The following is a 16,113-nucleotide window of genomic DNA, read 5'->3' on the forward strand; positions in this document are numbered from 1 at the left end:
GTTAAGCAAGGTGGAAGTGGTAGCTGTTCAGACTTTGGCAGTCATTCTCTACTGAGTAGCTGAAAGCATATAGAAGTCTTCTGCACTGAGATGTTTTTTGTGTGATAAAATAAAAGAAATAATTCTGCTTGCAAGAGTTGGGGCTGCATCTACTGCCTGTAGAAAATAAACAGTGTTTTCTTAACATTACCCTGAATCTATATGAGCTTCATAAATCATTCAAAATGATTCTCAATAATATCCTTATAATGAACAAATATATGGCAGCTGAGAAATGAAGTCAGCTACTTACTGTACACACTAAATACTTGAGATTTTGTTTGGTGTCTGTAAAACTCACTGGTTGTGAATTTTATGGTATTTCCTGAAGCATACGTTTTCTATCGATACAGTGGGATCAGAAAATCATTGTAATGAGAGTTAGCTAGTAACATAAAACACATCAGCTGCTGTATTTTAAGGACCACATGTATAATGTCCCAATGCAGGGAAGTAGCAAGAGTCAGATCTAAAGAGGACTTTGATGCCAAATATGGGATTTAGGCAGAATTTAGGAACCTAAGCAGAAAAGTGTAATCTTGAAGATCTTTTTTAAACTTCAATTTAACCCAAGAGGTATTAAAACTCCCTTGGAAGCTTGTTATTTTGGTTTTGAATAATGCACTACTTAGAACTGCTGCACTAGCAGACCTCATCCATAAGTTAATTAGCATTTTGGCATGTCATTCATTCCTGCATCCAGTCACAGTTTGTAAACTGTATTCCCTTGCAATAATCCTTGAAGAGCCCTCAAGACACTAGAAAAGCCTGACCAGACCAGAAGTTGTGATTATCCTTTCTATTTAAACAAGACTACTGGTATCCTTTTTTTTTTCTGCTGACTTAACGGCCACGGTAATCTTGCAGAAAGTTGCCAATCCAGGTTCTGTTCTCTCCTCAGCCTCTCTAAGAGGCTGAAGATCAGGAAGAGTCAGGGGTTTGTTAGTGACTCAAGACAGTGTGAGACTATGAAACTTCAGTCTTTTAGGGAGTCGATATGCTCCACTAATCCTACTGAAACAGGAACATGAGACAGAGGAGAGTTCAGGATTGACTAGGAGATACAAAGAGCAAAGAGCAAAACAAACCTTGTTTTTTTCTACAGGGTATGGACATTCACCTGATGTTTTTCCTCTAGAGACATTGTAGAGTCCTCAGGAGTTCTAAGGAAGTGTGGATCAAGCCCTTAAATGTTAATTATAATAGCACCTAGATGTTAAATGCTTTGGTTTCTAATACTGTCTCTCTCTCAACCAACGGGTTTGGGTATATGTTCAAGGCATTCAGTGCGGAGTTCCCGATGTAACACTGCAACTCATGTAAGTGTTGTGTAAGGGAACTGCAGATGATGGGGAGATGTTCAAGCTCCACCAACTGCTCTGTTCAGATTGTGAAGTGTGAGGCTTCCACTATTAGGTTTCTAGCTTACCTGTGGACTCTCCTATGAATTACTCTGAAATACATTAATTTCACACAGGTATTTGTTCCAATTTTTAATAGTAAAGCAAACAATTAGTAATCATGTACACTGCTCTTTACATTTTCAAAGTGCTGAACAAATATTAATTCAGTTTCTTCATAAAACCTTAGGCTCGTTGTGATGCTAATAAGCTGGCTGAGTCATACCTTCATATTCATAAGCCATAGTTTTTTTCCCAGTATGTTTCAGAATTTATACAAATTGAGTTTTCGACCATGTTTAAAAGAACTACAGCATCTCCAAATCACAGGTTTACATTATTTTACTTCCTATATGAAATTAAATTTGCAACATAAAACTGACAAGATTTTTTTTATTTTTATATAAGGTTGGAACATCTTAGAAAAAATAGGTTTTACATTTAATTTCATTAAGTGCTGAAAATGTATCTTTCTCAGCAGAAAATGTATTTTTTACAGTATATTTTTGGACAGATATGGAAAAACTTCAATTTAATTTAAAAACTTCCTGAAACCCTATGCAATAGACTAACCCTCTGTTAAAAATCCCCCCCAAACAAAACACACAATAACTTAGAAAAAAACAGAAACCTTGCCAGCCTGTTGTTGTATCCTTTCATTTCAACTGATAACTAGAAGAGCAGAAATACGTGCTTTGAAGATGGTGAATTTCCTTGAACAAATGACTTGCAAATGCAATACATTTATTTTTAACCTGAAATGTGTGAAAACATATATGGTTTATTAATATGAAAGTATGACTCAGACAATCTTCTAGTGTCACAAAGAGCCTGAGGTTTTATGAAAAAATGAGGTAGACTTATTTAATCCTTTTCCAGTTCAAGGCCAACTTCAACTCTCAGATGTGCAGTGTACACAAAAGGGACATGATCTGAAATCCCAAACAGCTATGCCTTTGTATGCAAGTAGGGTGGTTGGGTTTTCAAGCTGTATTGTGATCTATCCATTATACTCTTGAGACTAGAATCTAGCACTTTGGGAAAGCTACTTTTAAAATAAAACATTTCAATTGCTTTATTGGTTTTAATGTAGCACAACTGCTGGCTTTCAGAACAAGCAATGCATATCACCTATTCTGACAGGGCTGAATGATTGCTCTATATCACATCAGGAATGTTTTTATTCAAGAGAAATTCAAAAGGGTATAAAATTACTAGAAGAAAATGTTCATCTCACTTGCACCCTCTTGCACATGAACCTTAAAAGGGCTCCTACCCTACCCCAAAAGCTGTTAAATGTTCATTGCCATGGGTGGGGGAAGTCCATGTTTGAATTCAGGTTATGCACCCAAAGCTATTTATGTATTTTATCCAATGGTTTTTAAAAAATGGAAGTCATAAACAGTGTCTAATACTCAAGATTATTCCTCGTTCTTCTAGTGCAGTACCTTCATCAGAGGCATGAGATAATCAGGCTCCTTATTACCTATATTTTATCTGATCTTTGTTTTGCATTTGTTGTTGCCGGGGTCCTGCTTCATCTGGACAGATCGACAGAGATCCCACTGGCACTGTGTTTTATTTGGCTAAAGCAGTCCCCTGGGTGTGGGAGTACTTCCAAGAAGACTAGGTGAATATGCTAAATACTAAATCTGCCTCACGATCCATCTATCTCAGTGCTTTCCCCATCATCTCTCTGTCTGCGTGATCACTCTTTCCTTCATTTAGGTTCCATTTGCTTGAAGTCTGAAGGAACAACCCCTCACAATCACTGCTTTTCCCCCTTCCAACCACTGCTTCTTTCCCTAATAACTCCGGAAGGAATGGAATGAATCACAACCTTGTGATTCTTAACCTTTTGGTGTGTGGAAGCTTAATGGGATTCACAGCTCTCAAATGGCAGCCCTAGGCTCCAAAAATGATGGATTGGTTAAGCATGCATCAAAAACTTAATCTGCTAAGAGTCAGATTGCCAAAAGGTCATATATTGTGCAAGATGACAAATACGTGGACTAAATGCAGGTCCCTTAGCCTGGATTGAATAGTACTGCTTCCCAGTGCTCACTGCTGAGCCTGCTTCTGCAGTTGGGTGCCTAATGCCTTTCTTTCAGAAGCTACCACTGAGTCAGCCAAAGCTTTGGAATACAGGAAAAGAAGTCCCATGACCCTTGTTACCCAGTAAAAGTTACTCAGTTAAATTGTTCACACTAGATGAATGAAACCTGCCTTCTTCCCAAGGAAAGTGAAACCACAACTACCATCTACTGGGGGAAATCTGGGGATGGAGGCATTCTCGGTCCTTTGCCCTGTAACTATCCCAGATTGCACTGGTATAATTAAATATCCATTGAGACAGATAGAAAAAAATCATAAACTTGTACTCAAGTCTCCAGCTTTCTGGTTAGGACATTCACCTTAAAGGAAGGACTCTGTTCCCAGATGTATGCAATGTAAATTAGGGAAACTGTCCTCTGAAGTAGAGCCTAGTAGACTAGTTTTCTTTATCCTGGGTGAATGCCTTCACTATTAGCTCAGGAGCTGATCTCTCCCCATGCTTGGCCAAGTTAATGCTACTTTTTTATTCCCACCTTAATATAAAAGCTTCAGAGAGAAGTTTAAGGAACTTACCTGCAAATTCCATTTGTCAGGGTGATTTTTCAAAAGTAATTCATTGACTTAGCAGTCTCAATTCTGCTAGGTTTTCTAATTAGAAACTATTTCTAGGGGATGTTGAATTGACTGTTACTACTCCCAAGAATAAAACAGAGTCGACAATGCTAGGATTTCCAAAGGATGGGCTTTCGATAAAATGTTTATGATTAGGCCTCCAGAACATTGTGTGAAGAAGAGATGTGTCACAAGACATGACACAGCTGGCAGGTGTAGGGGCTCTGTATGAGCTTGTAAGATACAAAGGCAATCCAAGCCTATCGAGTTGTGAAGAAGGGCAGAGGAATGCTGTGACTCATGGGAATCACATGAACAGCCCTTCCACAAACTCAGTTATTGTAAGCAGTGTTTTGTGGAGTTACTGCATCCCCCTCCTCTGTCTCAGGGCTTTTCAAAGAGTACCTTGGATGCACTACTGTCAGGCACTGTAATAGGTAAAATATCCAGAGAGCATGTAGATTTAAACTATCATGTAACTTGCTAAGAAGAGATAACAACATAGAAAGGCATACAAACATTAAATGCACAAAATTAATGAAGCATTTGGCAATAAGTGGGTGGCCAGCAGTTGTAACTCATTCTTATTACATCTGTCAGGATTATCTTGCTGTTACCTCTCAGTGATCCATCTCAGGCCTCAAGGTGCTGCCACAGTGTATATAACTGGTACTGATTCCAACAGACCAGTTTTTGCCAAAGGAGGGATCATAATCCCTACTAGGTTGTTAAGCCAATAGTGATACATGTTCACCTACTGTTGATGCTTATATATGGGACTGCTTGTAAATGTTTGATCTACAAGAGTAGGAATAAGAAAAAAGGTGGATAATTGCTGCATTAGACATATACTCTGGAGATGTATGTTGCTGACATTTTCTTTTCAACATTTGATATTTCATATCTTTCCTTTCTCTTCAATATCTTCTTTTAACAACAGAATGCCAGAGTAGTCCAAAATCTCTTGTCTTTCACGGGTTATCAAACAATGCTTATTTTAGAAGACATCTACTTAGGCCCCATTTTGTCAGGAAAACATTTCCATCTCCCTTTTTATGTACTCATCTTCAATATTCCTTGAAGCACAAAAAAGTCTTCACTATTGACTTTGCCTTTTTTAAACACTTTTGCTATAGAAGTTCTCTGTTGATGTCAATAAAACCAACTTAGATTAGAGGGACTCACTACAGTGTCTAGAAACTGACTCTGAGAGGAATGTGCACTTGACAATTGTCAATTTATTATGCTAACATGTATTACAACTCTCAGTGCTGCAAAGAAAACTTTCTATAGCTTCTTCTCTCATTTAGAGGACCAAAAGGGATAAAATTTTATTCTAATAAAGTGTGGTGTGTTTGCATCTGGGAGTGGAGTAAAATCAAGATGCATTAAATAAAATAGACATTAAAAGCGCAATATAACAGATGGGTACAAAAGTGAATTTTTATCATGACGATCCATTAGTGTTTTGCAGCCAGGCAGAGAAAAACAGTGACCTGGAACAAATCAAGAAGAATGATGCTTGACTTATGCTTCCTTCTGCAAAGTGTGACCCGTATACATAGTTTTTAATTAGAAATGTATTTTCTTTATAGGATGATGATTTCTGTCCATTTTTGTAATTCATTAAATACCTAGGTTAAATTACAAGTAAGTGGGGAAAGAATGAGCTGGTGTTTGGATCAGCTACAAAAAAATTCCCTGTAAAATAGAGAAATCAATCAGCACATAGCTATGTGCTGACTGGTTGCATAAGCCACCGTTATCCTCAGAAAACCTTGACTAAATCTTGCCATCAATATTTAAAATAAGTCTAGCACAAACCATGTTTTTAAAATCCTAAGCGAGTCATCTAGAAGACTGATTTTTTTGTCCCATAAATGACCTCTGGAAGAAAAAACACATGCACAGCACTTTCTTCCACTATTGGAAAGATGTTCACCACATATAGGACTGGCAAGCAGTGTACAGGAAAGTACATTTACTTAAAAGCACTTTAAGTGAACTTTGGAATGAATGCAGCAGTGCTGTCTGGAGGGATAAGTCCATGGGGCCAGGTCCTTCTCCAAATTGGAAAAGACCCTGCCACTGCTAATTACTGTGTCTGACAACAGACACATAAATCACTCTGCATATGTGTTTCTATTAGCTGATCTGCTCAAATGCAGTGTCACAGACAGTGAGATGGAGCTCTTCAGGCTGACTTTGGTGGCATGTAGCTCTCTGTTGCACACAAAGTAAACCTCAAACCTGCCTCAACACTTTCCCACAAGCCCTTACATTGCATTGATTAGATCAGAGGACTGAATGCTACATCAAATGTGCAATAACACCATTGCACACGCTGGGAGCCTGGTCTTGTGCATGAACACATGATTACTCAGAGTTCATGACTGAGCAGAAAAGTACCATGTATGTTCAGAGCTTTTGAAAACCCCCAACAGCAACTGCAATCATTTGTTGATTTATACCTGTGAAGTCAGAAAATATTTACAGAATCGCAGAATTGTTCAGGTTGGAAGGGACCTCTGGAGATCACCTAGACCAAACCCCCTGACAAGGCAGGGTCACCTAGAGCAGATTACACAGGATTCTGCAATTGTGTTTTCTTCAATAGTTAAGATGGAAGTTTCCACATTTCAGTGTCAGTGTACTGCAGAGCTGGATGAAGCAAACTGACATAAATGATCATTTTTGTCACTTAGATTGTTTGAAAAATTTTGACACTTAAATAATGGCTTGTTGTTCTTATTAAGGGTTGAAAGGACTCATGCATTTTTGACAAGAATGTGGATATCTAAAAAAACCATTTCAAGTTCCATCAATTTCTGTCTCTAAAGCTTTGAAATATCAACTAGTAGTGGCTTATCAGCAGATGGTTGGAGCAGATAAGCCTTGATATGTCCCGAAACATTCAAATACTGATCTGGACTCATGTTAGAGCAATACCCAGCCACTCAGCTAGCTGGTTAAAGGAAAGCAGATGAGACTTTTGCTTCCCAAGTGAGGTTGGCTGAAGAAGTACCCTTTCATCATGTGAACCTAAGGTGGTGTGTAGGGTTTGGTTGACCTTGACCTGTATGCACTGCTGTGTCTGAAAAAAACCAGGTCCCTCTAATTATCAGCAGAGTGAATACATTACCATTTAATCATAATTCCCTTGAAATGGCAGCTCTGATTTCATGGTAGTGTTTACTGTTCTAGACTCACTAGTTGTGTCAGAAATCCAAGCTTGGGTGAGCAAACCCTCTAAGCTTGACTGTAAAATGCTTTTGAACTCACTGTTTCTTGCTCAAGAGGATGAAAAACAAACCTTAAAGCTGCCAATATTTATGTTTTGGGGAAATAAGTTGAAAAAGAGAAAGAGATTTTCTGAGCTCAGAATAAAAATAGAGCATTAAAAAAAGCTTATTTTGTTTTCTCTCTTTGAAAATTCCCTTTTCATTTTAATTAAGCTCTCACAGGATTCATGGTTTTGGAGAGTTTTCAAAGAAACAGAGAACTTGCTTGCCAGGTTTTTTGTCTTTTCCCCCCCCCCCTTCTATTAGCTCACACAGTTCTACTTGTTGCAAATATTTGTTTGCTCTGAGAAAAGCAGCTGAAGCAGAGGAATTGCCGGGAACGTTCAGGAAACCTAAATACGATAATATTAGTGAAAACTTCTATATATTATAGAGAGAAAAGTGCACAAGATTTTTCTGTGCACTGGAAAAAATATGCTCTAGTTTAAACTTTCTATTACCTTACAATTGTAAACCAGAGTCATAGAGGCCTGATTTTTTATGAGGAGTAGAAAGATATGGCTGTTGCAATAATACATTGATTTGCAGTAAATTCTATGCAGTTTTGGCATCCATCCCACAAATATCAAGCTGGTCATTTCAGACATGGATTTCCTGAGGGGCTGACAAAGACTTTATCTCTTTCCCAGTATCTCTGATAGCTACTGTTTTCCTCGGATCATGACTTCTCTCTACATTTGAGAATTGGGAATTGGATACTGAGTACATCCAGAGAGGCTCAGCACAACTACTCAGCAGCTGCAGGGCAGGAGTTTTTCTTTGACTCCATCCAAGAGTGCTGTGTTTGCTGGGCTCTGAGCAGGGTTGCCAGGTGACATCTCCTCCTCTACCCTCAGGTCACAGTATGAGCAGATCCCACAGCCTTACTGGGCATAAAACTACAGATGTAAAATTTTGAGGCCTCTGGAAGAGTGACTTTTATATTAAAGTACAAAGTAGAAATTAAATACAAGAGTAGAATAGAATAGTTTCTGTTGGAAAAGACCATTAAGTCATCGAGTCCAACTGTTAACCTAACACTGACAAGTCCAGCACTAAACCATATCCCTAAGTGCCACTCCTACAAGTCTTTCAAATACATTCAGGGATGATGATTCAACCACTTACCTGGGCAGCCTGTTCCAATGGTTGACAACCCTTACTGTGAAGAAATTTTTCCTAATATCCAATCTAAACCTCCCCCGGCACAACTTGAGGCTATTTCCTCTCATCCTGTCATTTGATACCTGGGAGAAGACACTGGATACAACCTCCTTTCAGGGAGCTGTAGAGAGTGATAAGGTCCCCACTGAGCCTCCTTTTCTCCAGGCTAAACAACCCCATCTCACTTGTAAGATTTGTGCTCCAGACTCTTCACCAGCTCCATTGCCTCTCTCTGGACACACTTCAGCACTTCAATGTCTCTCTTGAAGTGAGGGGCCCAAAACTGAGCACAGGATTTGAGCTGTGGCCTTACCAGTTCCCAGTACAGGGGATGATCACTGCCCTAGTCATGCTGGTCACATTATTTCTGATACAGGTCAGGATGCCACTGGCCTTCTTGGCTGCCTGGGCACACTGTTGGCTCATGTTCAGCTGCTGTCAACCAGCACTTCCATATCCTTTTTCACTGAACAGCTTTCCAGACACTCTTTCCCCAGCCTATCATGTTTCATGGTGCCATGGTCAGTGGCAGGACCTGGCGCTTGGCCTTGTTGAACCTCATACAATTGGCCTCAGCCCATTGATCCAGCCTGTCCAGATCCCTCTGCAGAGCCTTCCTGCCCTCCAGCAGATCAGCACTCCCACCCAGCTTGGTGTCATCTGTGAACTGGCTGAGGTGGCACTTGGTCTCCTAGTTCATGTCGTTGAAAATATGAGACAGGACTGGGCCCAGTAGTGAGCCTTGGAGGACACCACTGGTGACCGGTTGCCAACTGGATGAAACTTATTCGCCACCACTCTCTGGGCCTGGACACCCAGACAATTTTTCACGGAGTGAAGAGTGCACCTGTCCAAGCCATGGGCTGCCAGCTTCTCCAGGAGAACGGGAGACAGCATCGAAGGCTTTATTGAAGTTCATGGAGATAACATCCTTTCCCTCATCCATTAGGCAGGTCACTTGGTCATAGAAGGAGATCAGGTTGGTCAATCAGGACCTGCCTTTCACAAACCCATACTATCTGGGCTTTATCCCCTAGTAGTCCTGTACATGCTGCATGATGGCCTTCAAGATGATCTACTCAATGACCTTCCTTGGCATCGAGGTCAGGCTGACAGGTCTGTAGTTTCCTGAATCCAATTTCTGATCCTTCTGCTAGATGGGTGTCACATTGTCTAACCTCGAGTCAACTTGGACCCCTGATTAGCTGACTAATGATGGAAATGTGGTTCGGTGAGCGCTTCTGCCAGCACCCTCAATCCCCTTGATCCCTCACATTCCATCTGACCCACAGACCTGTGTGTGTCTAAGTGATGTAGCATGTCACTGTTCATTTCCCCTTGAATTATGGGGCCTTCATTCTGCTCCCCTTCCCTGTCTTCCAGTTCAGGGGACTGCATACCCTGAGAATAATTGGTCTTACTATTAAAAACTGAGGCAAAGAAGGCATGAAATACCTCAGCCATTTCCTCATCCTGTGTTTCCCCCTGCGTCCAATAAAGGATGGAGATTCTCCATCAAAATCCAGTCCATCAGGATGCTTTAGGTTAAGTATTACTCATATCTAAAAATATTTGTTATACAGCTTTAAAACTGATTTGTCTATGTATAAATATTCTTTCTTACATCCTCTGACATTCTGCTGAATTTAACAAGAGTCATATTTGTATATGTAGGAGTAGAATTTGACCTAATTAGATATTGGAAATGTGGTTGTACTTGACACTTATACAAGGCTCCAGTTATTCTCAGATCTCAAGGCACTTTACAAGGCAATAAAATAGTACCATCACCCTCTGCTGAAGAGAGGAAAGGACAGAAGAAAAGGTAAGGTGATTACCCAGGCCTTCAGTGCACTGTCAGTGGGAACCAGAGTAACTTCATTTTCGATTTGGGGAAAATCAGTATGATGTGAGTCCATTTATGAAAAACTAGGACAAAAAAATGGCTACTGGGTTCAGAAATTATTTTCTAAAAAATATGTACTTCTGTTTATGTCTTGGAAAAAAAATATGTATAAAGGGTTTTTTTATTACATATACAATGTTCCCAAACAATATAGTATATTTTTGCATGGTATTTTTTCTTTTCTCCTCATTCTTTCCAAAGGTCAACAATGGATGAAGCAGTTCGACTTAACAGGCAAATTCCAAGTGCTTAATCTATTTGAATTTACAACGCAACAATAAGTCTTTTTTTTGGAATAACGTTGATGTTACAACAATGGAAAGACCTGGCCTTAAGGATGGCAATCAAGCGTGTGCTCAGGTCTCTTTTCTCCACAAACACATGCATACATGCACATACATCCAAGGGTATTGTCAAAGGCTTTTGTCAATTTGAATTGCTATTAATGGTTGCAATCTAAAAAGAAAATATTGTCGGCCAAGACTGAATGATCTTCAGGCACTACTGAGTAATTCACTATGTGCTGCAGCATATAAGTAATGACTGAAGAGTGTGAAACTCTGAACAGAGCTTTGCATTAAGATGAATAGACCAGCACACTACACTCACTGAAAGGTTTCTGTATGGGTGAACACAACAGTATGTTTGAAACATATCAGAACAAACTGTTGTATATTTCACACTTCTTAACAGTGAGGGCAAAATGTATTGCATGTGGTACCACACAGGTAAGAAGAAAAAGGATGCAAGATAAAATACCTCTGAATATTAAAACTAGGTTCAGAAAATGCAGCTATACTTTTGGCAACTGCCTGATACGCCAGCTGAAATTAGCTCCCATCTCTGCTAATATCTCTTCTATAATTAGGTCCCAGATTTTTCCCTTTTGTTTGTTATTTAGCAGTTCATTCGAACAAATATCAGTTCTTACAGAGCATTCATAAATGATTACAGCCCTTTGTCTGAGCATTTACTGTTTGGGATTTGCTCACTGAGCGTGATGGTTGGTCACCTAAGGACGCATCTACATTACACAATGCTGTGTCAAGGGAGAGATAGCCAAGATAGCCCAGGAAGAAGGACAGTATGTCTGCATGGCATGGTGCCACATAGAGTACTCATTCGGCTCCCAGGGGCTGTATAAATGAGTCAGCTCAATTCAGTTGGCACAGCTCTGTGCTGACCTGGCTGTCCTGATCCCAGGACTGCAACTGGTTTGTTTGGAGGTAGGTCAGTCTAGATAGACTTTATTTTCCTCTTTTGGCTGACCTCAAATTTTCTTCTGCATTTAATTTCCCAAAACCACATTATTTTCGCATTAATTTCTTTTTAGTTTCATAATTAAACAACAATCAGACCTAGAAGTTACTTTCTGTGTACACTTCCATAAGAAAATTTTTCCTCAGTTGACTAGATGAAGTGAATAAAAAATGTGTAAAAATATTCATGTAAAATACAATTAAGAATTCACAAACATTCTTGTAAATACATTTTCCCTGTGTTTACCCAACAATAAATCTTATGCTTGGCAAAGCTTGTTTACATCTTTCATTATTAAATATGCTACTAGTAAACAACATAAGATAATTCTTCTAGTTAAAGAGTAATGATCAGCCACTACATTGCACACATCTGAATTTCTTGCATTTTCCTTTTGGGTTACAAGGCTTTGATTATCTAATCACTCTAAACTATTCAGAATTATTTTTTATGACATAAATGAATCTGAACAAGAAAATGAGGGTGAATTCTTTGAATGATCCATAAATCATCCTGCGACGAAACTGTTCTGATTTTTTACTGTTTCTGGTTTAAACTATTTCCATGGATTTCCAACTATTTTCATGGTTTATCAGATGGCAGGGGACCATATGATAACTGTGAAAAAAAAGTTGAGGCAAACTTCATAACACTAGTTTGCTCAACGGTATTGTCAAAGTGTGAATTTTGGTGGGCTTGAAGCATTTGGTACAGAGGGTGGCCCTTTTCATTGCCAGAAAACAATTCAGGTGGGATGGGAAGAGTTCAGACCCTATGCAGTAATTACTGACAAGTTGGGTGTGTAAAGATGTCATCTCAAACCACCAGGAGCTTTCTTTGTACCCATCATCTCTGCTGCTTCATTAAGGGTGTTTTGCAGATGAACCAGCACCCAACAAGACCATTTGCCAGAAAAAAACCACTGAAAATTATGTGGGTAAAAATATTGCAAAATACATTTTTTCTTGTCATATTCTGTGATTTTCAGCATAGAAAATGAGAAGCATAGGGTAAAAATGTAAGAATATAGCCGTTGCAAGGAGAGGGAGATTGCAAAAAATTTGAATGGAACAAAAAAGCTTCTCACAGAAAGAACTTACGAAGAAAATTCCTTCACAATCTCCCAAAAAAACCTGACAGAGAAGCATATTTAATGGTGCACATCACAACAGTCTTTTGCCACAGGCTAGGGAAAAATCAGTCAAATAAACAAGAGAAATTTGTGTCCTAGAAGGGAAGGATATTTGTATCCTCTCTGCAATCCGATGCTGTAAAGGTTCCTTGAAGGGGTGTTATTGGATAGTATAATAAGCAGCAAACCCAAGAGTGCTCATCCCTGCTCCATTCCAGGAACAGTGATGTGCATGTGATTAAACTGGAGACTTCAGGAAAATTTGTACATGCAAGAAGTGTTGCTATTACTCCTGACTGCACCTGGCAGATGCACGGATGCTATAGTAACAAGTAGCTTGTAAAAACAAACGGTGTGTGTTTTTACATGGCATGAGCCCTACTTCCCTCAACCCTAATAACCAAAATGAATACAATACATATGCAATGGATTAAAACCATGGCATACACTAATGGGCTAATACAAGCTACTCTTTCTAACAAGTATGTACTAAATCATCTGAAAAGTAAAGGGTGCCAGATTCACCCCTGGGTTAGCTCCATTGCTTGTATTGAATGTTGAATTACATTGGCAGTGAATTTAGCCCTTTTACAAACACTTCAGCTGCATCACAGTCAGCATTTTCTCATCATACTTTCTTTCCTCCAGTAAGCCCTAAAACAAACAACAAAAAATGGTGATAGACAAAGCAACCACCTTTTCTCATACAGAGCTCGGCAGGCACAAATAGCTAGGCATCAGCTAGCAGTTCTCTTGGCTTCCATCTGCCAACTTCCTCCCTTGTAACATCAACCTTTTCTTTGTTCACTCCAAGATTTGTGACCTCTGAGCAAGTGTTCCAGGGTCCAGACTCTAATCAAACCAAACTTTCTCTGACTAGCATGGGAATTGGTGTGTTTATGTGTTTGTTTTCCTAAAAAAAAATCTGTAGTGTGTTCCAGTGGCTTATTTTATGCCACTGGGAAAGAAGTGTCTGTACCATAACTTGGTTATTATTCTCAGAAAAAAAAAAGGAAATAAAGAACAACAACAAACCAACCATCCCAAAAGGGCTGTCATGTCTTGTGGTTGCTGAAACTCCTGCAGCCTTGCTAGCAGTGATTGAATGACAGCTCATCTCTCTGTGTGGATTAACCTTCATTTTGATGGGCTTCAGCTCTTGCTAAGCACATCACCTTACCTTTGATACTAAGTGGAATATTTGTCAAGCATAAATACCATTTCATCTATGGGAAGCCACACAGCATGAGAGGGTAAATAAAATGTTGGTTTTTTGCAGCTGGTGAGCTCTATTTCAGGACAATAATAAGACCATTATTAAATACCCTTATGACTGCACTATATAATTCTAGATCACAAATAAAAAAACCCACCACAGAGCAGATTCAGCATTTTGCCCATCGGAAACAGCTAGCAGTACACAACAGCTGAAAATGGTCTATTTTTACATCCCTATCAACAGAATTATGAGTAGCTGCTAACAATGTTCCATCCATGGGTTTACAGCTGCAGTTATTAAGGCAAAATTTCACCTATCACTATTATTTGTAACTCTAAAAGATCTGTCAGTGCAATATCTCAAAGTTTAGGTCTTTTCAGTTTACTCACATGATGCACATATATTCCCACCCAGCTTTTCCCAGGCGGGGAACACAACTCATTCATTTATTATAGTGAATTTGGCAGCAACCCCTGTATCTAAGTTGCTCAGCAGTACTGATTATAATAGGATTGTTGTGGCCTTTCCATTCCTCCACTACTTGAATCCAGCCTTCTGCTGACATGAATGCCTCCAGGCTACATCAGCGTCTTTTCCACATTCTGTGACATTTTCTTAATCTTATGTTTTTGTTGTTTAATATATTTAAATAGTTAAAATATTCATTTCCCTTCTGTGTGTTGCTGACTTAGGACAACTAAGTCAAAACAAGAAAACAACTGACTGAATGTGTGAATATCCTGTAACTAGCTTTCAAGGTTACAGATACTTTAAAGCTGTCTTGTGTTTTATGTCCAAGGCCAAAGCACATTACACAGAACATTCATCCCTCGAAAGACGTGCTTCTCATCACCACTTTGTAAGGATACTTGTTGCATATTCAGTTCTCCTGCCAACGTACATCCTCATCTGATAAGAGAGCCTTTTATTTTCATTCTAGATTGTAGAGAATCTTAGTACAAAAGTCAAGATTTGATTTAGTTTCTTTTCAAAGTTTTTTTGTACTTTTTGGCTGCTGGGGGAAAAAAAAAAAAGAGATGTTACACTCCTTAAAAATCTCAGTTTCACCCAAGGTGTGACACATACTCTTTAACATATCCGCCCCTGGAAATATGTCTTTTAGCCATAATATTCACTGTTCAAATAAACATGATGGGGCCTCATGCGCAAACAGAAATAGAAGCAAAATAAATATTTATTAACCAGATGCTGAAGCATAGCATTTTCCAGCTCAGAAAAAGCTTAATAATCCCTGCTGATTTTTATCCTTGTGGAGTTCTAAAATTCATTTGTATCCTCTCTCTGTCAGCATGAGTGGAAGATCAAGATGATGTATGATAGAAAGGGAGAAAGTTTACTCGGGGAAAAAAATAAAATGAAATAAAAAGCTATTATTTCCAGCACAGCCAAGTGTATTTTTTTTCAATATAAAAGCCAACCTGCATTTTGCGTATGTGTTTCTCATTACAGGTTAATATTTACAGATATCTGATGATCACGACATTATCATTCAGTAAAGCACCAAATGCAGCACCCACTGCAAGGACCTAATCTGCCGCTGTAGTATTGCAGATTTATAAAAGGTAAAACCAATCCTGATAAGGGGTATAAAAAGGGTCTGGTAAATTACTCCAAGTTTCTGTTCTCAGAGTGGATGTCAGTCTCAGAGATGGTCTCATCAACCAAAGTAACAACTGTGCTCTTTAAATAATCGATGCTCAATTACAGTGATGACACCCTCACTGCACAGCTTTATGCTGTCCTCTTGCACAAAACCCATGAATCAATGAACATGGACAGAAAAGAAAGAGGGATTTAAAAAAGACAAGTTGGTGGGTACAGAGAAGGAAGATGAAGGTTCCAGGGCCTCTGGGGAACAAAAAAATTGTTGAAAAATGAATACTTTACTGTTTATCATAGACTTCAAAAGAGATACAAGTACTGGCATTGCTGTACCACACTATCAAGTCCTTCTCTACATTATTATCCAGAGTTTTGGTCAACTAACTACAGGAAAGGTGATTTAAAACTACAGTGAGGGGAAA

This window comes from Manacus vitellinus, unplaced genomic scaffold (assembly GCF_001715985.3).
Source record: "Manacus vitellinus isolate BGI_N305 unplaced genomic scaffold, ASM171598v3 scaffold_0_pilon, whole genome shotgun sequence".
NCBI lineage: Eukaryota > Metazoa > Chordata > Aves > Passeriformes > Pipridae > Manacus > Manacus vitellinus.